The sequence below is a fragment of the Platalea leucorodia genome, assembly GCF_965183815.1.
Source record: "Platalea leucorodia genome assembly, chromosome: 10".
NCBI classification, from domain to species: domain Eukaryota; kingdom Metazoa; phylum Chordata; class Aves; order Pelecaniformes; family Threskiornithidae; genus Platalea; species Platalea leucorodia.
The window spans coordinates 4,019,519-4,047,254 of NC_138832.1; positions in this window are offsets into that span (position 1 = coordinate 4,019,519).

The following is a 27,736-nucleotide window of genomic DNA, read 5'->3' on the forward strand; positions in this document are numbered from 1 at the left end:
ACTAAACAAGGCATGGATTTCATGGTTTAACCCCAGCCAGCAACTAAGCACCACACAGCTGCTCGCTCACTCCGCCCTGGTGGGATGGGGGAGAGAATCAGAAGAGTAAAAGTGAGAAATCTCATGGGTTGAGATAAAGACAGTTTAATAGGCAAAGCAAAAGCCGTGCACACAAGCAAAGCAAAACAAGGAATTCATTCACTCCTCCCCATCGGCAGGCAGCCATCTCCAGGGAAGCAGGGCTCCATCACACGTAACGGTGACTTGGGAAGGCAAATGCCATCACTCCGAACATCCCCCGCTTCCTTCTTCCCCCAGCTTTCTATGCTCAGCATGACGCCATACGGTGTGGGATGGCCCTTTGGGCAGTTGGGGTCAGCTGTCCCAGCCGTGTCCCCTCCCAGCTCCTTGTGCCCCCCAGCCTGCTCGCTGGTGGGGTGGGGTGAGAAGCAGAAAAGGCCTTGACTCTGTGTAAGCACTGCTTAGCAATAATGAAAACATCCCTGTGCTATCAACACTGTTTTCAGCACAAATCCAAAACATAGCCCTGTACTAGCTCCTATGAAGAAAATGAACTCTATCCCAGCCAAAACCAGCACAATGGAAATGGAAAAGATTCCTGAGCTTTCCGACACTGAAAAAACATCCTAATTCTGTATAAACCAAATTTCCCTCAATCGTTGCCAGCTTAGCTGGTGAGACACCAGGTCTCTGCAATGAAGAGAAAAATCAATGTTATCTCACATTTCACATGACTGTATACCAGGGTAGGTACAGTAGTTCCAAAATTTTCCTAGAGTCCTTTTTCCTCAGATTATTTATTCCCATCTTCATAGATATTTCTTTTCTAACAGGGCTGGTATTGAAGGACAAGGTTCATAGTCTCAGTGAGTACTTATAATGATTTTGCCCCTCCAGTGAACTTTCAGTTCTTGCTATTAAAAAATGTAATTACATGATTTTTTTCTTGTGCCTTGTACCCCTTGAACAGGAATTCAAATTAAATTATGTAGAATCCAAACCAGGAAAAAGAAACATATTGCATTGTATGAATAAATATAAGACATGTTTTAATTTTCTCACAGTATTTTTTTCTTTTTCATGGTATGGACTCAAGTCAGATATGGTCATGATGCATCTAGTCTTGCAAGTAGAAGACTGTCCTATTTTCATGATTTCTGGTCTTCTATCTGTGTTTCTGTTTACACAGATGAAGTTAATAGTCATTAAACAAGCTAATCAAAAGAGATCTTCAGATAAATTTTAAAAAATAGCTAAGTCTAGCTGTTAATATTTGATGATTTATTAAAAATAAATAAGCATATTTGTAAGCTACATATTGGACTTAAATTGTTCTTAATATTGACTTTCCAGTCTATCTTAAAATATTTGGACATTATATAAACTTTAATTCAAAGATCAATACCCTCAGTTCAGGCAGAAATGTCACTATGTCTTAAGGGAATAGGAGTTTATTTCAGCAAACATGAAAGTAAACACTGAAGCAGGAAATCTACTTTATTTCTCATCAATATTTTACTTTGTTTCATCAGCTGTGCTAAAGAGATTAATTGTTAGCACTGCTAATTCTTCTACTACACTTCTTACAGTGTAGGTATTACACCATAATTATTAATGGTCAGCCACAATCAGCTTATACGGGAATGTTCCATCTAACTTCATGATTGTTTATATAGCTCTAATCAGGATAGAAAACTTCTGAAGACTGTTGCGTATATTTTATTTTTTGTCAATAAAATATCAACGAGACAGTAATAACAATAAGAAAACTAACCAATAAAAGTTTTGATGTGAGGCACTTTGGCACTAAACTGTCAATTTTTGTCTTTTAAAGTGAATGTGATCAAGAACAAGTGATTGCTGAATGTGTAGTTTAAGTATAATTCTTCATCTGAAATACTGAGACTATAGCTAGGATTAGGTCCCAGAATTTGCATCGGGATGCTAAATCCCCCTCATTTTTTGGGCAAGGAAAAAAGAGATTTTTGTGCTTGAGATGTAAGGCTTAATGACAAATGACTGATTTTATCATGCTGCTCCCTACATTAATAAAGTTGAAAAATATGTAAAAAATTCTAGATTTACACTTTTATACTTTAAAAAATATACAACTAAGGTTGAAAACTTGCAGTTTCATCTACTCAAAGTTTTTCATATTGTTAAGATAAAAATAAATTATGGTAAAAATAAACAAAAATGTATATTTAATTATCTAAACATGAACTGAAATGTCACGCTAGTTTGACAACCTTATCTTCTGTGATTATTGTCAAGAGTATGAATTCTGCTTTATCCAGACCAAACAGAAGACGAATCATAAATCTGGGAAAGGTTTATAGGATTTTCACTATTCATGTGAGATACATATATAATGTTAGTCTACGAATTCACACTTTTGTTTTTAAACTTAATGACATTTCACCATTGACTTGCTGAAAGAGTAGCACTTAATGCCATTAAAATGCTACTTTTCTCCTAGCAGGATCTCAAGTTTCAGTCTATTGTGTGCTTTTGTCTCAAGAAAAAAGGAAAAAACAGAGGAGGCTTCAGGAAAACTTATTTTCAAAAAAACACTGCTGTTCTGAGTACTTCCCACTTAAAGCATAATGTCAAAATATCATACACCTTCAGCTCTTTTTACATGTTCTTAAAAGGAGAAAAGTTTATGACAACTTAAGATGACGAAAACCTTTTGTATTTTAGGCAAAAACTATGAACATTTCTTAGAGCTATCTTTAATGAAATGTACATTTAAACAGTCAACAAAAATTACTGCACTATCTCTTTGTTCAGCATGTAGTAGTACTGTAGCAGACGCAGAAATATCACAGTTAATTTGCCCATCTGTCCAACAGATGTAATATGCCATCTCTCTCCCTCTTTTTTTCTCCAACTGCCTACCTACATATAGTACATGACTGAAAAAAAGGTAGCTTATAAAATGTTCTTTTTTCTTATGCTTCAGTCTAGAACTACCATTTGTAGCAGACATACAGCATTATTTCTCTCTTGCCCTTCTCAAAGCCTGCAGAGAAATGTACTCTAAAGTGTATGCTTCCTGCAGTTGCATCTGTTTCCCTTTTGGAGCCTTTGCTACGATGTCAAATCCATTATAAGAAGTTCAGAACAGCGTTTTTTGCTAACAGTGCTGTCAAGGAGACAATAAGCAAGTAATGAGACCTCAAAAGCTATGTTAGAGAGATTTCAACTGAACGGAATTTTATGAGAAAACTGTTTCTGGAGGCAGAGTTTTGAGAGGGTGATTTCTGTTGAATTCCTGATCCTATACCTTATAGGCCTAAGAATTTGACATTGAGATCCAAGCACTCAGATTACTTTCTAGAGTAGGGAAAGCGTTCAAACATTTAACATAATCTTCACATCTGGATCACGATTTGACAGTTTAGAAAGAGAATGAAAAAAGAAGTGAAGGCCCTTTTTTTTTTTTTTTTGTACATAACATTTCATCCACACTCATTCTTCTGTTCTCAGAATATCACAGAAGATAATGAAGTTTGAAACATTATCAGTCTTGGGTTATATTTTCAAGGCAGCCATGAACAATTTTTCCCACGAACTATTGTTTCAGGAAGAGGTTGAGATTTTTATCTAGCAGCATTCAGCGTTTCCTGTTAGTTATACCATATAGCTCCCAAAATAAACTCTTGTGAGTACTATTAGTCCTTTTAGCTAATGGCAATTTTTATTTTCCAGACAGTTCAAGAACTTTATTTTAGTAGATTCATAATTCTACTTCTGCCTATAACTCAGATATATGTAAGACAATGCATTATTGTCTTATACTATTTTTATTCTCAGGAAGGAAACTGAATTGAATACTGCACCATAATAAGCACAAAATGATTTAACTGATGTATGACAAATTCTACACAATTAAAAAAGAATATGTAGGGCAATAGGAACTGAACAAAAGGGGAGCTAGGAAAACATACTAAAACAAATAGTTTTTATGGTTCTTCATTACTGAAAATCTTGCTTTGCTACACAGCATCATCACTAAGATGAAGTAGATTAGCACTCACAACTCTAATGCAGATAATTTTGTCAAGGTCATTAGGTGTTCAATAGTGTTTAGTAAAGCTGTAAAAGAATTGCACCTGGATGACTCTGTAATGGTTTGTATATCAGGAAATGGGAAATGTCATGCAGATTGGCTACAGATTATTTTAGGGGATTAGTTACAGTGCTTGCAGATGCATTTGCTAGGGGTAAAACTAGCAGACAACAGGTTCAGAATCATCTGTTATAAATTCTAATTTTGTACCAGGCACAGGCCTATCAATTTGTGTCTAATTATATTCTTCCATGTGAGATATAAAATACCTCAGGGTTTCTATAATAAAGGCTCATTAATGTGGACGAGAAATAATTCTGAAACTTTCTGCCAGGGCTAATGTTAATACAGATTTTAATTGCTCTTACAGGATATTAAAACACAGATTTTTTTTTTTAAATCAGTTTTAATCTAATCATTAAATGGAGCCATTTTTGTAACCCTATATTTTCAAGTATTGCATCTTACACTGCTATGTAATCGCGTCATTACCAGTCATGTTGAACCAGAGAATAAAAGATGAATGTATAAAGTATAAAAGGCAATATTATCAAAGATACATGGAGTCAACGCCCTCCAATTCCCTGTAATTCCCTTTTCTACCTTTAAAATATCCTCTTCCTGCTTAGATAAGTACATATTCTAAAATGTACTTATAAAAATAAAACGATAAGTATTGTGAGTAAAAAAGAATTAATATCACGTTATAATTTAAAGGAAGTCAAGATTTTTCTCCAAGGTAAAAGCCAAAAGCAAAATACCTCCAACAAAGACTTTTACTTCAAGAACTAAAATTGCTAACCTTTGATCTCAAGGATATAATTCTTCTGAAGCTAGTCTGGTCAGGTCACTAGAGGGCGAAAAACAAGAGCAGAATAGCATTCCAAATTGATATTACTTGACTTCAAGGGCGGATAACTTAACATCTCTGTTCCTCAGTTTCCCATGTTTTATGGATGAAGAAAAAATATTATTTCTACCCACAGTAAAAAGCAAATTCTCTGTTGTCAAATTCCGAAAATACCACTGTATTTCAATAGCTTTTTGGAAATAGCATTCAAGTAAATATTCTGTACTGAAAAAGAATAATATTCACGGACTTTGTGGTGACGGAAGAGACACTTTTATGCACACCTTGTCAAACTGCAAAGTACCACTAGCCTCAGGGCTGCTATCATTTGAATAGATGACAGGTGCATTTGCCATAGGATGCATACTATACAGCCACCTAGATAAATAAAATATACGATGGGCAAAAGGGCCTTCATGTTTTAAGTTTTGTCAGGAGAAAGGGGAAAAGACAAAAAATGAAAGGTTCTCACTTGGCATTCGAAAACACTAGCAGATTGAAAAATAAAGCTGATTTGAAGAAGCAGTTCTTGTGATAGAACTGACAGTTCCTTTATAAAAGGGAGCTGAGCTAACAATAAACTGATAAATAGATTCATAAAACCAGTATGTGTGTTCAGTAAAGTCAGAAAGGAACTTACAAACGTACTAAAGTTTTGATACCATGGACAAGAAGTAGCAGCAGAGAAATACAAGAGTTTTCTGTACATTCATGTGCTTAGCAACATGAGGAATACATTAAGGTACCTTAAGAGAGAGTTCAACTTAAAAACTTGTTATCAAAACATCTTACTTAGAATTTCTTCATCCCTTGACAGTTGCATGAAAATACCCTGAGAATGATATTTGTAAAAAATTGCTAGGGAAAAACTCTGCTAGCAGTCTTTTGAGAATTTACTGCATCTTCTTGCAGATTATAATAGAACACCACAAATCCAACGGCAGATCTGAGTAATGTCTATTCAACATTGAATAGATCAGGTAGGATATACAAAAGAAGTTGTAAAAGAAAGAAATTAGCCAGCTATTTCACAAGCCAGAATTAATAATCAATAGCCTTTCTATCCAGGGGATATATGCTTTAAGATTTAACAGTTGGCTTTTGGTAGAAGACTCTTAGTGATACCATAAACTGATTCCATTTAAGAACTGTAAAACTCATATTTGGCCTAGCAAGTGAACTAGAGAGATAATACTGTTGAGATTTTCCCCTTCAGGAAATGATTTCAGAGTACTTCTAGACAACTAGTTGCTACTCACGAATGTCAGTGCCTTAATTACCAGTTAAATTCATTTCATCATTAACATGCCATTTAGTTCTATGCACCATTAGCTTTTCAGGTTTCAGTTTAGAAATAAATTGTGACTGAAAATTAGATGACCTAAATATCCTCCACATAAATAGAAATGACCAGTACTGGGAGGTTAGAGGCGAAATGTAAGAAGTGAAAAGACTGGTTCTGCAATGAAATGCTCCCAGAAATGTCTTAGTACAGACCGGCCACTGCAAGACTGTGTTAGCAACCTGATAGACGGACAGATTTCTTTCTCTCCCGAGACACCAAAGGCCTTCCCTAAGCACTTAGTTGTTTTACCACTTAAGATTTATCGTATCTATAACTTTTAACCTTAGATTTATATCGAATAATCTTTGGACACCTTGAGAGAGAGAAAGGAGGATTTATATTAACATTCACATGAAAGCATGAAAGCAATGCACTCTTTAAAATTGTTTGGATAATTTACAAGCTTGATTTTTAATAGAAGAACTAAGTATCTATTTGGGGATGCAGTCTTTCCTTCTTTTCTTCCTTCTTTCTAAATGTTGTTACTAAAAAAAAAAAAAACAAACAAGTAAAGAGGCGTAGACTTCAGCATATCTATTTTTATGAGTTCCCTTGGTTCTTCAATTTAAATACTTGATAAAATTAATGTTAAAATTACTTACAGAAATGAAAAACTCACCTCGGTATAATTCCATCCCTTTTGCTAAATGTGTAGTGATACAGTTGTAGCTGGAAGACCACGTACAGGCTCCATTCAATGTTTCTCATGCTTACGCTCTGCCTCCCCTCTCTTGCTCCTCCCCAGGTCTGTGCTCCCACACCTGCCTTGCCCTCGGATGCTGCACCCACCACTGTGCTTTACTGCCTGCGCGAGTTTTGTTTTCTTCTCTCTAGTGTCTTCCAAAGCAGCTTTTCCGAGAGTACAGTGGATCTTCCTTCCCAATTTGTTTAGCCATCATCCCATCACCATGTCTGACTGATCTGTTGGAATTCCTACAGAATTCATAGGTCAAAAATGATAACAGGTTAGTTAAGGATGAGACTTTCCAGAAGCTAACACTTTGGCCTAAGTTATAGTTAAGTTTCGTTGGGTTAGGGAAAAAAAACCCACCAAAACAAAAAAAAGAGGATTCCCTTACAGTGCAATTTCTTTTGTCAGATTTCACGCTCCTTCCCAGGATTTCCCCTAATCTCTTCCTTAGAAGTAATTAAATGTTTTATCAGATATTTCCCCCAAAAGTAGAAGCAGCTTGCACAGAAATTTTCAACCTGAACTGTGAGTATATGATAAAGTTATAAACATCTGACACAAACATAGAGCAGAGAACACTAGGCAACTTTAACTCTAGCCAGCACTACAAGCTTCAAGCACAGAACAATGCATAACTGTGCAGGAAATAAAAGTCAAATATGGAGTTTTGTAAAAGTATTGAAATTAAAAAAAAACGTATTGAAATTAAAAGAGGGCTGGCTGTGAGGGAGAAGTATAACTTTACTGTGGACATTTTACATCATTGTATTAATAAGAAGTAAAAATGACAACAGTGATTGCTGCATAATTTAAAGTATTTGTTGTGAAACTTCCTCCTTTAATAGCAAAAGGTACAGCAAACACTCTCACTTCTTAATATGAATGAGAAAAGATGGCTTAATGAAGCTAAAATACTTAAAATTAAGACAATAATATCTGTATTTGTGTTTCTGTACTATTTTATGTTTCTACAAATATATAAAACATTATTTATAATAGTTTGTAAAAACAGGAATAATAGAATAAGATAAATGAAATGGCAAATATCAAATGCTGGTCATTTCTACAGAATGATTATTACCTCTGCATTTTCCTTAAAAATCTTGGGTTTAAATTTTTGTTTGGTATTTGTATTTTCAAATGGCTTGTCATCTTTTTTTCTGTCATCCTAAATAGTTACAAGATTCTGAAAAGCAAATTAATAATGATTTTTCAGACAAACTAGCAACATAAATGTATCAAAAGTCATTCTATAGGCTTTAGTCAGTTCCAAATACACTATTTTTTGTGCAATGTGGAGAACAGGTATATGCACTGAATCAATAACAAACATCCTTTAAGAAGCAATAAAATTGTTAAACAAGGAATCGTTTCTAATAAATATCTCAGTCCTATAAAGAGATGTGACACTATGATATTTATATTTGACTCGAGGCTCAGAGACTACATAAGGACTCTGCATGGATGTAATACCTGCATCCAGGCAGCACTTCATAAAGTAGGTTTGGTTTCTACACAGGGGAGTGCCGTTACTAAAAGCTGAAAATATTTAAAAGTACTGGAGTAAATTTTCGCCATTGCTGTTAACCTGAACCTTTTCATGCGTTTCCTCTGCCTGAGAGCTCTGCTCTTGCCATCAGATACTGACCATAACAGGGTGGTCTTTCCACCAGGAACTGAAGACTCAGAGCCTGAAAAACAAACAAAAAGTATGTGTGTCGTAATCAGAAAAGCCTGTGCTAAAAACTCCTGTGCCTGAAATGTCACGTCTGAACAAAAGACCAAGCTGCCAGTTCTCACTAAGTATCTCTTCAAAAGGTATTTTTCAGAGATTTTTCAACTGCTTAATAACTTCCCATCAGTGGACAATTCCCTTATTTTTTATTTTTTTTTCAGACTCAGTCTAAGTTTAGATTTATTGAAAACAAATAAAGAACTATCTTTGAATTACGGAGCTGAGCCAACAAAGCTGCACAATCCCTTCTGGTTGTTCGCTGCTTTGGGCTGGAAACTTTTCCTTTCTTGTGTCTGGTAGCGGTATGCATACCTGTTGTGCTACAGTTGATGACACCTTTTAGTTAATCACCAGGAAAAAAACCCTACGTTTCAGGGCAATAACCATTTTCGTTTGACATTTATAATTATCCCTACCTGTAAGGAGAATACAGGCACATTTCATTTCCAGCCAGTAGTACAGCCGTATGCTACATACGGACTAATAAATTTGAATAGTATCAATTTTTGCTTTGTGGTTTTTTTTGTTTGGTTGGTTGGTTTTTGTTTTTTACTATGAGAATGTTTATATTTATATTATGTGTTCTTTCTTACGATCCCTTTAATCTTTGCAAGTGAACTATGAAATTAAGAGAAAATCAGAAACACGTGCTGTAGTCAAAGATTTAAAACATACAGCCATAAAATACTGATACCCATTTTTCCAACACGAATTTTTATATGAATGAAAAACGGTTCAGTATTAATCCATTCATTTAAACTGTAACAAAAAAATACTACTGAATATCGTCTTTTTTACCATACATTTGCCACATGTCCATCTTAATTACAAAAAGGCTGAAACAAGTAGTTTTTTTTTTTTTCTCTCTTAAAAACACAATGCATGAAGTAGCAGACACCAGCCACTAGTTAGAGAGATTTGTAAACCTTCAGGGTAAAATATTTAATAGGATAGATATGGTAATACAAAGTTTTATACTTAATTTTAATGAAATTAAACCGAATTATATGAACTGTAACAGATTTTGTACAACATGAAAGGTAAACAATGAAGCAAAGAGTCATTGCTTATTGCCTATGTTGATGTATTTATGCAATTGTCATTTGGTTTATTTTTCACATGGGAAAGATTTGAATTTTTAATAGATTTTAAGTTCTTAAACAGCTGTCCTACAATCCAGTGGTACTTAAAAGAGTTTATACATTTTCATAACTGCTTTAAAAGAAGACATCAGGCTAGATGTGAAACACTGAGCACCACTCTGGAATACATTCTGTACTAAATGAATGCTGGTTTTCATTTAGACACAATTTTCTTCCTAATTATTTTCATTTTGATTTAAGAAACAAATAGTCAAATAGATTTAGATTTATGCACATGCTTAACTGTGTGCATTCTAGCTTCTGCTTTTTTGTTTTTTGGGGGGAACTGCTTGGTGCATAAAGATAAGAGGATGGCTCAGGCCCTAGGTTGTTTTACCATTAAATGGTTCACTTGAAGATACTTCTCCAGTCTCTTGTGACCAGAAAATATGTTGAATTGGCACACAGATTTTTACTTGAAGTCAGAAAATGGAGAAAATCAGTGGACCATGATTAAAAAAATAAGGATTGAAATTATGTCTATTCAAAAGTGCTTCTGATCATGCAGGTCCTACAGATAAGTATCCAAATAAGCCATATAACCAAAATAAATGTTTAAAAATCAAGATTACATTTGCTCATAATTCATTCTGAAACAATTTAATTTTTATTTCTCTTTTGGAAGACTTCTATTAAACAAACAGTACATGTGGTAGGTCCATGTCATTTCTGCTTCTCCTAACTTATTTAGAGTCATAAGGACATGCCTGTTAATAATATGAATTTTGTTTAGCCATTAGATAAGGAACACGAAGGACATAAGTGAATCATTGATAGTTTCTTAATTCTCTGTGATGGATTCAGGTCATGTTTTCTGTTATATCAAGTCTGATTGCCAAATTGTCAGCTCTAATGCAAATCTGTTTTAATCTCCCCTACAGCCCAAATACAAAATTACTTTTGATCAAGTTCCTAGATTTTAGAATTATCTTTTCATTATAAATTGGAAAACTGATGTTTAAACTTGGTTTTCATTATGTACAAATAATAAAAACTGCTTTATGGGGTACTAATGAAAATTGCAACAAATTCTTAGAAATTAAATAAAAACCTTCCCATGCCCAGAATCTGAAGAACACTACAAAGTTACAAAGTGCATGTAAAGAAAGCAAGAAATAAAAGCTTCAGTAATCTTCTAGAAACTGATCTTATTGAAGCAGTGAATACACAACGCACAAAGAATACTCTTACGACTTTGTTTGTGGATACTGTCTGGACATAGCCTAAAATTTTATCACCAAAATTAGGCGTATCCATTCTATGAACAGATCCATGTAGGAATTAGGTTTTCTTCCTCTGGGTAAAACCCCTTTTCTTGCTACAGTTTGTTAAACTAAGCAAGTTTTTAAATCTAAGCTCAGAAAACATACATGTTCACATAATACACATCATTAAAACCATACAAATCATAGTTGTATGATTGCCTACATTTATCTTGAGACTGCATGTGAGTTGGCCAGAATTTCAGCTGACCCTGCCAACACCTTTTTTCTATTCCATGAACACACCAAAACAAAAAAAAAACAGGCTTCTGAATTCTAAAGCCGAGTTTAATTCAAATTTAAACTAGAACAATGGACTTCATAAATAGAGAAGCTCATTTCTGCTGGTAATGGCAGCGTAAAAGGGTCTTGCGATCAAATCTCACTTTTGACCACTTCATCCTTTTAGACTTGCTTTCCAGCTGATAAATTCTGATGATCATCTCTGTTGCAGCAAATCTCACAAGTCTTTCTCTGTGGATACTTTTGAGTGTGTTTCTTTCTATTCTTCACGCTGGGAACCGATTGTGTGTCTAGGAGTTTAGAGAGCAACCTGGACCCATGCTGTCAGCTTGCTATCACCCATGCAGCCCAGCAGCTCCTCATCCCATCTATGATCCCTTGTGCCCTGGACGCAGGAGCAGCAGCTTGTGAACATCCAATCCATTGCACTACAGCAAAACAGAATATACAATCCATCGTACGTAAACAGCTTTTATTCAGGATGACCCTTCAGAGACAAGATATTTTGCCTCTCTTAACCACATACACCACCACGTACAACAGCTGATTGTGGAGAACACAGTATTTGGGTATCAGTAAAACAATAACAACAGATGCACAGAGCCCAGACATTAAAAGAAGGGGGGGAAAAAAAAGTAAAAACCAAGTGTTTAATGCATACTCCAGGTGTGCTTTATTTATTCACACCACTCCTCTGGCAAACCACCCTGCCTGATGCATGTGTGAAAGGGACACAAAAAATGCAGAGGAAAAACTCAACATTGATAATAAAGGGGGCGTTCCTTTTGAAAAGCAAAATACTGCCATGCAACCATTAGAGAATCAGAAGACACAGGAATGCCAACTTGCACAAGAAAAGCAGACAGCATTAAAACGGTTATTTTACTCATAATGGCATTTGGTGTTATCACCAACATTCATTCGTGATGTGTTTCTCCCAGCCCTAGCACAGCCTGTCTTCCATACACCTACCAACACCACATTTATTTTATGTATGTCACTGTCAAAAATTCTTTGACAGTAGGATGGGGCAAATTTAACTGTGTGCTTTGCAAACCCTACACTTGCTCACAGATACCCACTGGATTTACACAGTTTACATAATACAACCTGTTTCTATATAATCAATGGCCACATCAGGAATGTTGGAAATATAGCGCATTCACGCTGCATTATGAAACAATAAACAAAAAATGCACACCAAATTGGCAGGCAATTTTAAAATTACACTCCTATTAAATGCTCGGGGTTTTTTGGTTTTAGATCTATTTCAGAAATGAGTAATCTGGTGAACAAAGAAATTGATGCATGCTTCCCAAATCTTCAAAACAGTAGAAAGAAATTAATCACATTTTTGCCTCTCAGTTGTTATAACAATGATGAATGATATACTCCTTGAGAAATGTTGCTGAATCATCCAGTAAATTGTTTGCTCTACAGTAGGTCTCATCCACAGATATGCTGACCTTCAGGGTGTTCCTGACAGGCTCAGTTATCAAAATCTGTTTTTCTGGCACAAATTCTACTCTTCCAAAACTCTAACTTGTTCATTTGTAAAAAAGGCTGCTAGTAATTGTGCCTGTTTATAACCTTTCTGTCATTTTTTTTCTTTGTATAGCTCACAAAACAGAAGAATGTTACACTGAATCGTAATGATGCATTTAGTCAAGTAACCCATTCTCAATGTCATAAACACATTGATAAGTTAATTTAAAATGGGGGCAAGCTGTAGCTCTGTTCAGCATACGGAAATTGATAATTCAGAAGAGTTAAGCTCTTCATCATTTACATAACTGACTAAAAAGGAAGTAAAAATAAAAATTAATACCGAGTGTTTACCATCTGATATGCAATTTTTCGCTGAAGAGGTTTTTTTAACCGTCTCTCATAACTACCAGCAATACAACTTCAGAAAGGATGATGGTCACCCTGGGCCAGGACTCCACAGAAATGGCCGCACAAACGACCATATAAATTCTGTACTATGGCACAGTTCTGCAGTTACACAGGAGAATGGCTCCTACTAAGGTGAGCATTCAAATACTCATTTAATTTTTAAGCATATCAACAGCTCTACTAAATTCAGAAAAATCACTTATGCTTTTAGCTTTAACTACATACTCCCTCTTTACCCTGGATCCTTGTGGAGGATGTTGATTGTAACAGTATTAGGGTGCATTATTACCTGCAGGCTGAGCAATCTCAAATTCATTTGGTCCCACTTATTAGGTGAGCCAATCATGGCTATTCCAGTATTATTTCTCTCAAGGGAATGGATAGAGTTGAATATGTAATAACATCCTACAGCTTGAAAAAACTTAGACATTTTAATTTTACCTGGAGTAGTGTTCCTGACATATCTGTAATTACTATAAGCTGGTCTTTAGTTTTAATTTTGACAAGCGTGGCTCAACAGGCACTGTAAGAGAAGACAGGTAAAGCTTTCAGGAAAGACTCAACTAACATATAATATTTTAATTCTCTACAACTCCCAGAGGAAGAGTTTCTCCTGCTCAGGTGGGAAAACCATGATCTATGGAGAAATTGTGTCATACCTACTAACTCTAAACAAGCCAAAGAGAATGAATATCAAAGTACAATGGATCAAAGACACCAGCTAGAAGGTTTACTGCTTTTCTGCATCAGCACAAGCAAGCAACAACATGACACAAGGGCTAACTGAAATCCATGTAAAAAACCAGGAAAATACTGAAACTACGCTGAAATTATGTGAAATCATGATTCACCAAATGTAAGATTAACAGGTTAAAGTAACCTCAGAGTTTTTCACTACAGGAAACGTCTTGCAACACATTACCTTAACAACCTAGATAGATGTATTAATTGCACGGTTGTAATAGGAAGCGTATTTACCACATGCGAGAAGATGTGTTATATGTACAAATTTAAGGTACATGTTTTGCTAATCTATATACTTATAATGTAAATTACACAAAGTCCTTATCATTTAACATTGCTTATCATCAGTACCACATTATCATTTGCAGACAATTCTTCCTTTTTTTTTTTTTACAACCACTTTTACTGGTACGACAAATTAACAAGTTTTTCAGAGCATTAACTCTGTAATTGTTTCCTTTTTTTGTGTGTAGTAACAGATGGGCGTATATCTCTTGGGATAAGAGAATCAAGAATCCTTTATTTGCAAAGCAATTTTCTCTCTCGTTGTAATCAATACCTTTTATTACGTATGTATTAAAACCCAGTTAAATGAAAAAACAAATGCATCTCTGTATACAAACATACAAATTAAACTAAACAGTTAGGTGAAATGGTCAGTTGAACTTTTTTCTTTAATGCAAGACAATGCAGTCCTTACGCAAAGAATAAAACTCTTATTAAAAATAATAAAATTCATATTTCAATTCTCTACAACATTTTGCTGAAGGGGTTAGGGGAGAGACTACAATATTCCTAACTTAGTAGGGAAACAATTTTTTTTTTTTGCTTAAACAATTTTTCTACAATGGGAGTATTCTTGCTGACTGATTGATGAATACAACATTTTGAACTTCACTGCTGGTGCACACGCATTTGAACAGGAATGGCTACTTCTTTGTCTTTTCCAGTCCGGAATTATATACCACGATAAGCTTCATGGATTAAACTTTGAACAATTTTTGACACATCTGAGCTATCGTAACCATTTACTTTACCCAGAAAGAAAAAGAAACAAATTTTTTTTTATGGTGGTAAGAGTGATTATTCTGCAGTGTTGTATAGGTATGTGGCATAAATAGTTGGAGGAAACTAAAGACCATGGAAATGAGAAGTGAAGTACTTACTCCCTTTTCCTTGTTAAAAACACCCTAAATCCACCTGTCATATTCTGACGTGTAGTGGGTTATTGCTCTCTTGCAGTACAAACTGCATTTTTTTCTGTGCTTTGACCACGTCACCTTTGAGTAAGTAACCTAACTATTCAGATCCAATTTTAAGCAAACATTCTTCTCAAAGTAAATAATATCCTCTCAGTTTAATAGTTCCTGGTACATATTTAATAACACACCTTATTTATTTTTATTCCTAAATGGAAAAAAAAATGCTTTCTTTCCAATGAAAATAGGTTAAAAAAATCAGACTTCTAAATTTGAGTAGATCATCTTTAATGATCTAATGTTCTTTTTCCTTAAGAAAATGTTACTTTCCAACCCTCATGATTCAGGGAAAACAAAGACTTGTAGACTTACTAGTAGATATTTCATTTATTCTCTTTAATAAAGACCATAAAAAGATCACTAAGTTACTCAGTAAAGAAAGACTGCAATGATATAAAGACTTTAATTTTGTTTAAGTGTATTGCTATACTGATATTTAATTCACTGTGAACATTTCCATGAATACTTCTGCAAGTGACTTTAAAGATGAAATGTGGGAAATTACTTACAGTTAGGTTCATTTTTGTCTTTGCAGTCTCAGAGGGGTTGCCTATGAACAAAAATGTGTCTATTTGAAAGACATTCAGCAATGATAATCATAGGTAAGACCATTTTACTGAAGAAAGAAATTATTTCCTATTCAACACATGGTCCACTGCAATGATATCCCATTCCTGTTACTGCTGTATTCGGGTAATTGTTAGCTCAAAACACAAATAAACTTTTGCAATGGCAAAACAACAGATTCGCAATAGATGCAAGAACAATCATCTACAAGTAAAAGAGTTCTGATAAAATTATAGCTGCATACCGAATATTTTTAGCTGAGCACATGCACACTTGCAGTATATATGCATTTCTAAGCAAATAACAAATAGCCCATATTCTTTATTTAAGAGGTCATATTGATTTTTGAAACAGTTGTAGTTAAGTAGCTACATTAAGAATGCATGCATCTTAATTACAACCAACTCAAATGTGCAATACTTTTTAATGACAGTAAATAAATCAATGAGCATAAATTAAAAATGACAGAGGCTCAGAACGAGAGATGCTGTAACTGACACTTTCAGTCTGTAAGTGGATAATACAATAATAATAAATTGTTGGAATACAGTGTCTGTTAACTGGAAGTTACATACTATACTGCTACAATATCCCCATAAAATATACCCATATTTATTGTTAGAGTGATTTTGCCCCTCTTTTGTTAGAATGAGCTTTCATAAAATTTACCTTAATGTACTTTTCCTAATTCAATGCAAGTTACAATTGTTACTTGTCTCACTGCTACATGATTTGACTAGGACAGAAAGAATAATGTTTTAAATATGGATTAGGAACCTACGAGTGAAATAGCATTTACACTTGTCCCCTGGTGACAGTAAAAAAGACAAGAATTATCTGAATCAATAAAGGTACAACCTGTTCATATTTTGATGAGAGAAAAATGTGTGGTTTGAATAGCTCTGAAATTTAGAAAAGGTATTCTAGCTTCTTTTTTTTTTTTTTTTAATTGTCTACCATTCTTATAAAGAGAATATTTGACTAAAATTACCTTTGTTTTGTTTGAAATGACAGGTCTTATGTCCATGATCTAGATTTTGTAATAACAGCCAATGTTTTGAAGATAACTTTTATGAATAACATTCCCAGTTCTGTCCCATTTTAATATTTCCAGCCAAGATGTTATGTTTTGTAACTCATTTAATTTCATTTTCATTCCAGCAGCAGTACTGGTTACATTAAAACAAGTTCTCAATGATTTTACCAAACCTTCATGAAATGAATTCATATTTATTTAATTAACATTCATACCCAATCATTTTTCTTGATATAACAACTTCTTCAGTAGTTGTAGTGCCTTAATTCAAAAGGTTAGTGAGAGGAGCAGTTATTACATTTGACCTAACATTAGAAGCATTTTCAACTTCTCTATCATACTGCTAGAATATAAACTACACCAGAAAAAACATACTTGGAAAGACTCCCTTTTCTACAATTGCATTTTCCTTATCCTAAATGGTATGGCAGCGGTGTACCAAATGTACAGGCTGGGTGCCAGCTGTGCTTACACAACAATAAATAAGTTTTGTATAGTCCAAAATATTTCCATGGCCAGTTCCTAAATCTTGTAGCATCAAAAGACCTTAAACCAGATATTCTGAGAAAAATAACATACACTGACAGTCCAAAGAAATTACACCTCTTTAATCAGCTAATTGCCTGCACGATTAATCCTGTTTCTCAAGACATTGGTGTTAGAGCCATAACACAGGAAGAAAGAATGTAGATCTCTAATACTTGTTGCCTTTGTCAGATTTTGCTATAAACTAGACAGAATATAACAGTCAAAAAAAAAAAAAAATCTTTGAATAAACAGGTATCATGAGATAGAAATGTTTAAAAAAGAACACAAAAACCCCAACTAAAAAAAGCCCTTTTTGTGTAATAACACATAGCGTTTGTTTCACCTACTTGTACACCTACGCCCATCCTGCCAGCGCGCAGCGAGGGATGGCTGCTCCCTAAGGGTGGGGAGGGAGCCCCACAGGGCTGAGGCTATGCTGGGACGTCAGCTCGCAGGTGATGGGCAGGATCAGGCCCGGGGAGGGGAACCGGGGTCAGGGACAGCCCCGGGATAGCCGGGCAGGGCTGTGGGGACAGGGATGGGCCCAGGGCATCAGCCTGTGGGTCATGCCCGTGTCAGCAGGGCCCATGGCTGGGCAGGGCCTGGTGGTGGTGGATCTGGAGACCAATACCTTATGGTGTCACAGGGGCAGGACTGCGGATCTCAGGGGGACTGATACAGGCTCCAGGACCATGGGGCTGGGCGGAGGCTGCTCTGGGCCACTGAGACCCATAAATGCTCTCAGGGCCCTGACATTTTCCGTATTAACAGCGCATTGACAGTTAATGTTATCATAACTTGACCATATAAATACCTTGTCAAATTAAGTAAGTAATCTAATTTACTCAAGCATTCAGCTTGATTGTTATGCTGCGATGTGAAGCCACAGGTCGAAGAGGCTGTCTGTACAGATTCAGGGAGTGCAGACGTGTGCTAGCAAGTTTGCACTGCCACTTTGCTCGCCCTCCCTTTTGCTCATGGGTGTTGGTCTACAAATTGTCAACACAGTGTGCATGTTTGTTCATACCTGAGTTCCCCTTTGGAGCAAACCAGCTGGGTCCCAGGGGAACCAGCTAGCCACAGACTTATACACTATGCTGACTGAGCAATAGAGAAACTTCAGTATTACATAAAGAATGTTTTTCACAAAGCAAGTCCTTCCTTGCACTGAAAAATGAATATATATTAGCAGAAATGTATGTATTTCAACATTTGTAACATGCTCAGGTGCTCTGTTGCATCACTGTCTATTTTTCATCAAGAGCTTTAATTCAGGAAAAATGTACGGGCACAATTATACTTCCGTCAACAGAAAATTTCTTAGTTGGATTGCAGAAATCAACTGCCAGCTGGCAAATTGAAAAATGCACTGCAAGTCAGACTGAATTATAAATAGCTATGATTTTGGATCCACCTAGACTTCTTTAAAACAGCAGGATTGAACCAACAAACAATGCCAAGGTATGCAAATTAGAAAACTGCTACAAATCCACTTTCATTTCTTGCTATGTTTTCAATACATTGAAATTAAACATTAAATTCATTCCAACACTACATTCTTTGAGATTTATATACAAAATTCTTTTGAAGCAGCTCCAATCTCCTAGCCTTTAACAATAATTTTGATTCCGGTAAAGCTTCTAGAAAATGACAAAGTTGGGAGGATTTTGTAGAAATAGAAAGAAAAAATAAAAACAGAAGAAGTTAACGTTAAGGAAGATAAAATGGGAAAGGTAAAGGAAACAAGCAATTATGCATAAACGTTCAATACTTGGACTCAATCGTTATACACATGACAACAGTAATAAGGGCTAGTCAATACAAGAATGATATTATGTAACAATATTAACAGTTGGGTGATTCCTGCAATTATTTTCTAGCAGAGACAAAAACTTCAATGCTTACTTCATAAGAACAAATTATTATCCTTAATTTCAGAAGAAACAAAAAGCAAGTTTTATACTTAAGAAATGTAGTGTACAAAATTTCCTTATGCCAATATCTTTATGAAATGGGTTCACTGGCCATGTAGAGTGAAAAGGTTAATATATTTTCAAACCTTGGAATATATGAAGGTAGTATTTGTCAACCTCTTTTTAATTGAAGGACAACTTGAAAAATTTTTTACAAAAAAAAAAAACAAAAACCCAACCCCAAAAAATCCTACATAGTATTAACTACAAAAGGAAAACATTGCAAATTAAAGCTATCAGTAACAAATTAATAGGTAAATTGTACCTTATTTTCATCACCTTTGTTTCTTTTTTCTTTGTGTGCATGAGAATGTGCTTATGCCGTTTACCAGCACAATGACAATTTATTTCTTTTCCATTTCCTGATGTCTTACAATCATGAAGTGGATGAAGTTGCAAAATGTGAAAAAATAAGCTTCAATTTTTACAAGAAAAGGAAGCTAAAACTCTAAAGTAAAACTCAGAAAAATAAATATTGTGGTAAGAGACAAAAATTCAAATAATTGAGCTTGCTAAAATATAAATGTTAAGTTGTAGACCAGCTAGCCTCTAGTTGGTGTGGGCAAAAGTTAGTATAAGTAACCCTAGACTGAACCTAAAGCAAAACAATGGGGCAAATAGCTTCAACTGAATAATTTACACCACCTTAAACAACATATAAGTAGAGAAGGAATGCAAGAGATGGGGGAAGATCAACTAATGAAACAAGCTAGCCTCAAAGAAAAAAAAAAGCAGAAAAATAAACTGAGTGGGGTTGGAATAGAGACTCTGGGAACAAGTAATACCTCCCTCTCTCTTTCCCATCTACAGTCTTCAGGGTCCAAAAACTCCCAGGTTGTCTGGCCAAGGGACTGTTGAGATTTTTTTAAGATGGGACGGCATATTCCTGCTTCACTTTGAACAACTTTATATGTCTTCAAATAAGCATCTTTTACTGAGATTTACACTTTTCATGCCAATAAAAATCCCTCAAATTCTTAATCATAGAGAACCTTACAATCATGGTGTACTAGCACCAAGATGTTATGATAACAGAAGATTTTTTTAATCTAGAAGAATAGCGTATCCACACACTATCTTGCTACATGGTGGTGTGCAGCATTGCCCCTGAGAGTTATAAAGGTCATCTTTACAGGAGGACAGACAGGTATCAATAGTTCATTGATCACAACTGTGTATTACTTTGAAATTCATATGGTATTAGAAGCCCTACTGCTGAAAATTGTTCCTTTGTCACAAAATATTGTACTTTAATAGTATGAGATTGTAACCAAAATGAGCAGGATTTGCTTTCTGTCTTTTATTATTATCTTTTAATCTGAGATGAATGGGATGAGAAATGGAAAGCAATTCTGATTACAATCCAAAAATATTAATTTCATAGATGAGAAGATACAATTTGTTCAGCTGTTTCTTTCCAGAAACTTTATGCAGGTTATGAAAATGGTTTCAGTTCTTTCATGATCTTTACGGTATTCATCATCCACCGATTTTTGTCCAGAGTTCATTGTTTTGAAAGAAATAGCATTGCTTTATAGGAATAAGGCTCATGCTAACTTTAAAGATATTTTCCTGCAGATTCAAATGTGAACACTACAAAAAAATTAGTATTTTTAAAGGACATAGCAAGAAATTGAATTTGTCCAATAGATGCCATAGCAAGAGTGAAGAATGTAAAAGGTTGCCTACTATCTTAAGGTAACATAACAATCTCCATCTTTAAGTCTATACTTACAGAATTAAACCCCTGCAAGCAAGTTATTTAAGGTTTCCATCTCCTGGTTCTTCCATTTTTCCCAAGAGTACTCCTGCCAGAGATGTATGTGATAGTGGATCATGACTTATCAAAAGGTAAAGCATTCAGCAATAATAGCCACAGAAAACTGGTAGTATTGAAGCCAGAGTACTGTGTGTTGAAATTTTGATTTTGAGATTAATCTTGTTTCTTTACCTTTATGGAACATTCCATACATTCTATCAAAAAAATGGCAAAAGCCTGGAAAACAAACAAATCTTTTTTTATATACATATATACATATGTGTGCATATATGTTGGCTATTAAAAATTTTGTGAAGCGAAAATTATTTTAAAATGTCTAGACTAAACTTCCAGCCATTAGAAGAGTTAAGAAATTATTTTCTAAGAAAAATCATAGAATATTCACTGCATATTTTGATATTATAAATTCATATAGTTTAAATGAGAAGCCACTGTTCCCTTTTAAAAGATGTGCATGCCCCTTGATTTCAGGGAAATGAAAGAAGTTTTTAAGCATCAGATACTTGAATGCCTTCCGAAGATATTGGTGGGCAGTGAAGATGTCCAAGCATAATGGCACAGGTCTGCCTTAGCTACAAAACAGATTCTCTTACTTTTTTCTAAAAGTACTGGAGCCCCGAATATATTTTACTGCATTCTGAACAGCCATATATACTCGCATTCTCTTGCAGTTTAGTGTATCTAACCAATATCTCTTATTTTGTATAATTATTTTTATATATTATTGTAAGAATATATAATGATATTTTTATAGAACACTATTTTTAATATATTATATAGCTTATTGCAAAACTGTATGCTGGCTGGAACTTGAATTCCAGTGGATCAGAGACAAGAATAAAATACTTAGAGTTAAAACAGCTTGAGTCATTCTCTAACTCTCTCTCAAGTTATCGGTCCCAGGAAGCCCTGTGGCTGACCACCTTGTTAAGACTGGTAGAGGTGGAAAAAACGTTAACTTGGGAGGAACCAAGCCTTTCAGAATGAAGAAGTACAATTTTTAACAGCACCTAGAAACTATTTTGTGGACATAAGGGAGTATTCGTCTCTTCTCATGTACTCCCGCTTACACTGTTGACCAACGTGATACCGCCCTCTGCATCAGCATCTGGGCTGGTGAAGCAAGCTGCCCAGCTATTGATTTATTAAGCTGTGATGTTGAGTATCCATTCACCTCCTTTGGAAAATCCAGTTTCTAGTGTCTGGTATCTTTCAGGAAAGTGTTGTTTTCTTAAACTCCTCATACTTTTTATATGCATATTATTCTGCAGTCCACGACTGAAACAGTAAGAATAAATATCACGTAACACAACTTTTGTATATGCCATGTTACTGCATGTAACTGTGTGGTCTGGGGGGGGAAAGAAGTGTACCCTATAGATGGCAGTGTAAGCATACTGAAGGAACTTTGGTGAGATGTCAAGTATAACCACTTAAAAACATTTATGATTAACAATAAATTCATAAAAACAATTATTACAAAGGAAATTAAAAAAACGGCACAAACCGCTCCGATTAGATCAGCCAGCAGCACTTTTAAAATGTGTTTCAGTCAATTTAATCATCTCAGTGTCTTTTATTGGTAACGGTAACAACCTATGGGCTAGTCTTTCGTCAGGAGGATTTGCTCTTCTGCAGCTCCTCTAACAGAGTTCAGACTATTAGAAAAGACTGAGAGACTTCTCTGAGTTAATTTAGAGTGAGTTTAAAGACACTGTACTTTAAGGTTGGACTCCTGTTAAAATACATTTTAATATTTCAATGCCTTAGAAAAAGATTGAGTATTTGAGCAGCTGAAGAGACAAAATAGAATAATTTGATGGCTTTACATTTAAATCAGCTGAATATCACATTTTAATAAAAAAGTCTTTTCAGAGTTGCTTGCAGTTAATATATGCCGCATATTTGAAAACCTCATCTGTAGCCAGAGAAGTGTGTGCAAATACAGACAGTATGAGCAGCCATGTTGGGTAAGGTTACTTATGGAGGAGTTACATCATTTGTATAAAGTTTTAAGCATCTCCAAACATATGTTTTTTTAAGACATACAGTAATCCTAAATACCATTTAAAGTGAATTACTGAAGAATACAGTATAAGGAAGTATCTGACACTTGGGGATATGGTGCTGGAAAGGTTTAGGGGGTATTTTTACACACATTTTATGTCCACTGAGTAAATCTTGGACTTCAACCATTGTTTTTGGACATGAAAGAGTTTGAAAATCCTATTAACATCTTTGTGGAAATGGTCTAGCAGTACTGCTGCTGCAGTATAATGTATTTTGCATTATCACTTATTACAGCAAAATCCTAACTTGTGAATCCAAGGGAGTTCCTGAAATCACTTCTGCAAAATTATTCTCCTTTTCTTGCAATATTTTCAATCGTATGTATTATCTTATTGTGAAAATATAATGAAGTGCATGACATCTGTCTATCTCCTTTTCTTAAAATAACATACTTTTGTGCAGATAAGACAGTATGAAATTTACTTTTTGCATAGTTGTTCTGCAGTCTTTCTGAATCACACTTTTTTTCCCCTGCAGTTATTTAGCATCTCCACTTTAAATGAAATTTGGCCTTTGAGAAAGTTAAAGTTTTAGTCTCAATTACCAAAAGACTTTACTACTAGAAGGAATGGATTTAGAGAGCAGTTTCAAAAGTTTTCCTATGTGGCTTGTGATTTTTTCCACTATAGCCATTTAACAAAATAAACCTCAAGTCTGTGCATATCTAGCAATGTACAGAAGACTGCATGTTTATGATTTTCAGATTTAAATCCTACTAGTGAGACTCCCATCCATTTTGAGGTGGATCTATTTATAATTTGACTGCAAGTAAGACTAAACCACTTTTAATCCTAATCAGAGTAACAACAAAGGTTTTATTAGAATATAAACTAGGAAGATAACTTTCTTTTTAAACACAGAAAATTCAAAGAGACTAGGAAACATGTAAGTAGAAGGGAGGTACACAATGCTCTCAATGCCTTCTGTGTCCCTGGAGGTGATTCTTGCTTTCAGGCTTGGCTGCAGTCAACTCAGTGACTTTCTGAGATGCAGTAAACTCTGCACAGTCCCCAGGAAATTCTTCTCGTTACTTATGTGGCCTGGCTGCCTTTTCCCAGCTCCTCAAGTACTCTCAGTCTCAGCACGAGCTGCAAGCAGGGTCCCAGCTCTCTACTGTGAGTATTTGCCTGCCCAGACCTGTAGTCTCTCAATTTTTCTCCCCCCCTGAGCTTGTTCCCTAGCTCCCACAGACATATGAGCAACTTTTCCTCCCTCTAGAAATTTCCACATAACCAGACTTCTTAAAAGAACATAATAATTGAGAACAAAGCAGGAAAAAGCACCATGCCACAAATATATTATCACATTTAAACATCATGCTATGTTTATGCATATATAATATTTCTCCTTCAGCTAAAGGAATTAAATGTTCTTTTCTATTCAGACCAAACTTCCTTTCTGGCAATCCCTGAATGTTGTAGGCATCTAAAATTCAAATGGAAAAACCCTTTCCAGAATAGTTTACCAGTCCTTTGAGAGACATCTCTTGCCCCCCGCACCTTAAAAAAAGTGGGTCTTTTATTTCCTGCACACAGGAATTTCTCTGTGGCAGTACAAACTCATCTGTGTCTAAGAAAGGCAGAATGAATGGGTCAAATTACAGAAACATTTAAAACCCAGCAGGATTTTCTCAAGTGCCATAATCAACTATATCATCCATTAGATACTCTGACTTCTGTTACATCTTGAAACATCTTGAAACACATTGAAGCTACCTGAAAGGAGGTTGTAGTAAGGTGGGGGTTGGTCTCTTCTCCCTAGTAACAAGTGATAGGACGAGAAGAAATGGCCTCAAGTTGCACCAGGGGAGGTTTAGGTTGGCTATTAGGAAAAATTTCTTCACTGAAAGGGCTGTCAGGCCCTGGCACAGGCTGCCCAGGGCAGTGGTTGAGTCCCCATCCCTGGAGGTATTTGAAAGATAGGTAGATGTGGTGCTTAGGGACGTGGTTTAGTGGTGGACTTGGCAGTGCTGGGTTAACGGTTGGTCCTCATGATCTTAAAGGTCTTTTCCAACCTAAACAATTCTATGACCTCACAGAGAAGAAGCTTCATGGTTCCACTCAGAGAGTAATAACACAGAGCATCAAAGAGATCCAGGTTTCAGGAGGCAGAGCAGAAGCCTTGGTTTCCATGAAGCTCTAGGGATAACCTAACCTAAACTCAGATATCATAACTGAATCCCCAAATTTGGAATTAATTTTGATTTACCTTCCCCAACCACTTACCATGCATATTAGCAGACAGCAACACAGGCCAGCCCGAGCACTCACCACATCAACGTAACTCAGGGTTTTACCAAGAGGGATTGCAAGACTGGGGTGCTGTGATTATAGGTGTACATAATTAGTAGAAATTGGAAAACAGTAATATCATCATTCTTGGGTACCTTCTTCTGTGTTTAAAATAATTATGTTACTTCAGTCCGGACAAAAAGAAAAAAAGACAAAAAAAGCCGCTGGAAAAATGCATAATGCTTTGGAAATATCAACTGTACCTGTGTTCTGTAGAATGGTAAGAGCAACTTCTGTTTAAGCAAATGTAAGCAACAATGAATATGAATTAACTTCCACAAATGAAAACAGTCATATGATTTCATTTTAATCTTATGCTTTTGTTTTTTCTCCCAGATAAGCAATTAACTTTTACATTTCAGTGCCAGCAATAATCAATTTCAAATTTGTAAATTGTAGAAAATTATGTAGGAATTTGAATGTTAAAAGCAGATTAGAACAGAAAAGATTTAATATCAGGTTGGAAGAGTAAAACACAGCTGGAGAGTAAGATCTTTTAAAAGTATCTACAAACTCATGTAGTATAAGTGAAACATAATTAAGATGATGGTACTTACAGTGTAGCTGGTTCTATTCCAACTCTGAATTCAGCTAATACATCCTTGGTGCTTTTTGGTGGCTTCCACTTCTTCAGAAAACTTTCATTGAGGTAGGTGGAGAAAAGGGGCAAAATACAGGGAATACTTCAGCAGCCGAAGTGATATTTGACGTCTGGCCTAAGAGGGAAAATAACTAATAAAAACTTTAAAACAATGTCAAATTTGATTCACTAATTTTTATCAAGAGTAAAAAGTAAGCTCTCTTTTATGGACATGTTCTGATCTAACTGATTTTTTTTTCATTGTTAGTTTCTTAGATTTCAATTGTAATTTTTTTAGTGTAGAAAGAAAAAAACTTGTATGTTGAAAAATTATGCTGTAGCTAATATACAAATAGCATGATGAAAGGCAAAAGTTTCACTGTTATTGTAATAAATGATATGAAATCATCTGCAAGTATGTGCTTTGTTAATTTTCAGTGATTGAATGCCAAAAATCTTCCCTGTCAAGGCCATCATCCCAGACACTACTGCTGAGTGGCTGTTGTATTTGTTGGAAGGAGAAAGGAAAAAAATTAAAGTTAATGATACTACCTAGGATAATTTTCTAAGATCTTTCTGAATTGAGAGAGGCCAGTAGTTGACAACCTGTAGGAGTAGATATTATGATTCAGTTGCAAGAGTATTCTGTTTTGTTCAATAATCATGCCTAACAATAGTGCTGATCCTCACATGTTGTTCAGCAAAATGAGCTGCTCCACACAGCAAAGTCGGAAAACAAACAGCAGCACGTCCTACGTGCAGTTTCATTTGATGAACTACAAGAAACTACTTGTGACATTGGGACTCAAAGCCAATCATTAGCAAATGGTAGGTGCTGCCAATGTTTATATGCATTGCTGCTGGTGCGATCAATAGTTTACTATTGACCCACTTATTTACTATAGACCCACTTATTGTGGTCTAACTATAAAGCTCTGAGAACTGGGAAAACCTATACCTACACACACAGAGTGGTTTTGAACAACATGCAGTAGATTGAGGCAATCTAGATGTAGCTATTCATTGATATGTAGTGTTGCCACATTGGACCATCTGGTCCTGTTCTGTTTCTGCCTCATGAACTAGGAAAATGAGTATTCCTTTTCCAAATCACAAGCCACAAGACTTAAATATTCTGTGATGAATTACTACAGAAAAAATTAATTAATACAACATCTGCCTGCCAAGAAGATAGAGTGCACGTCACTAATACGTTACAGTTACTGGGCCAGATTCTCCCATTATTCTGGCAGCTAACAAAAACCAGAAGGTAGATGGGTCAATCTGGCCAACAATTTTTTGTTATGGTGTAACTGTCACCTGGCAAACCTTGCCCAAGTAACCACCTCTCTCTCTCTCTGCGCCTAGCCCACAGCAAGCTGGATGCTCTTCAGAATCTTTCTCAGCATCTATCACTGTCTTTAGGAGATTATGTGACTTTGAAAGTCTTGTACTAAACTACAGAAGCACACAAGTACCATTAAGTTATAATGTGTTTAGAATGACTAAGCCACCATTGAAAACAGTTCTCGCATACCGTAAATTGGTAATTCTGATGTCAAGCAAAAATGACTATTTTTATACTTATGGTATGGTGACTTCAGTAGAATAATTTGCAAAAGTAAAGTGAATATTATGCCTAAGAATG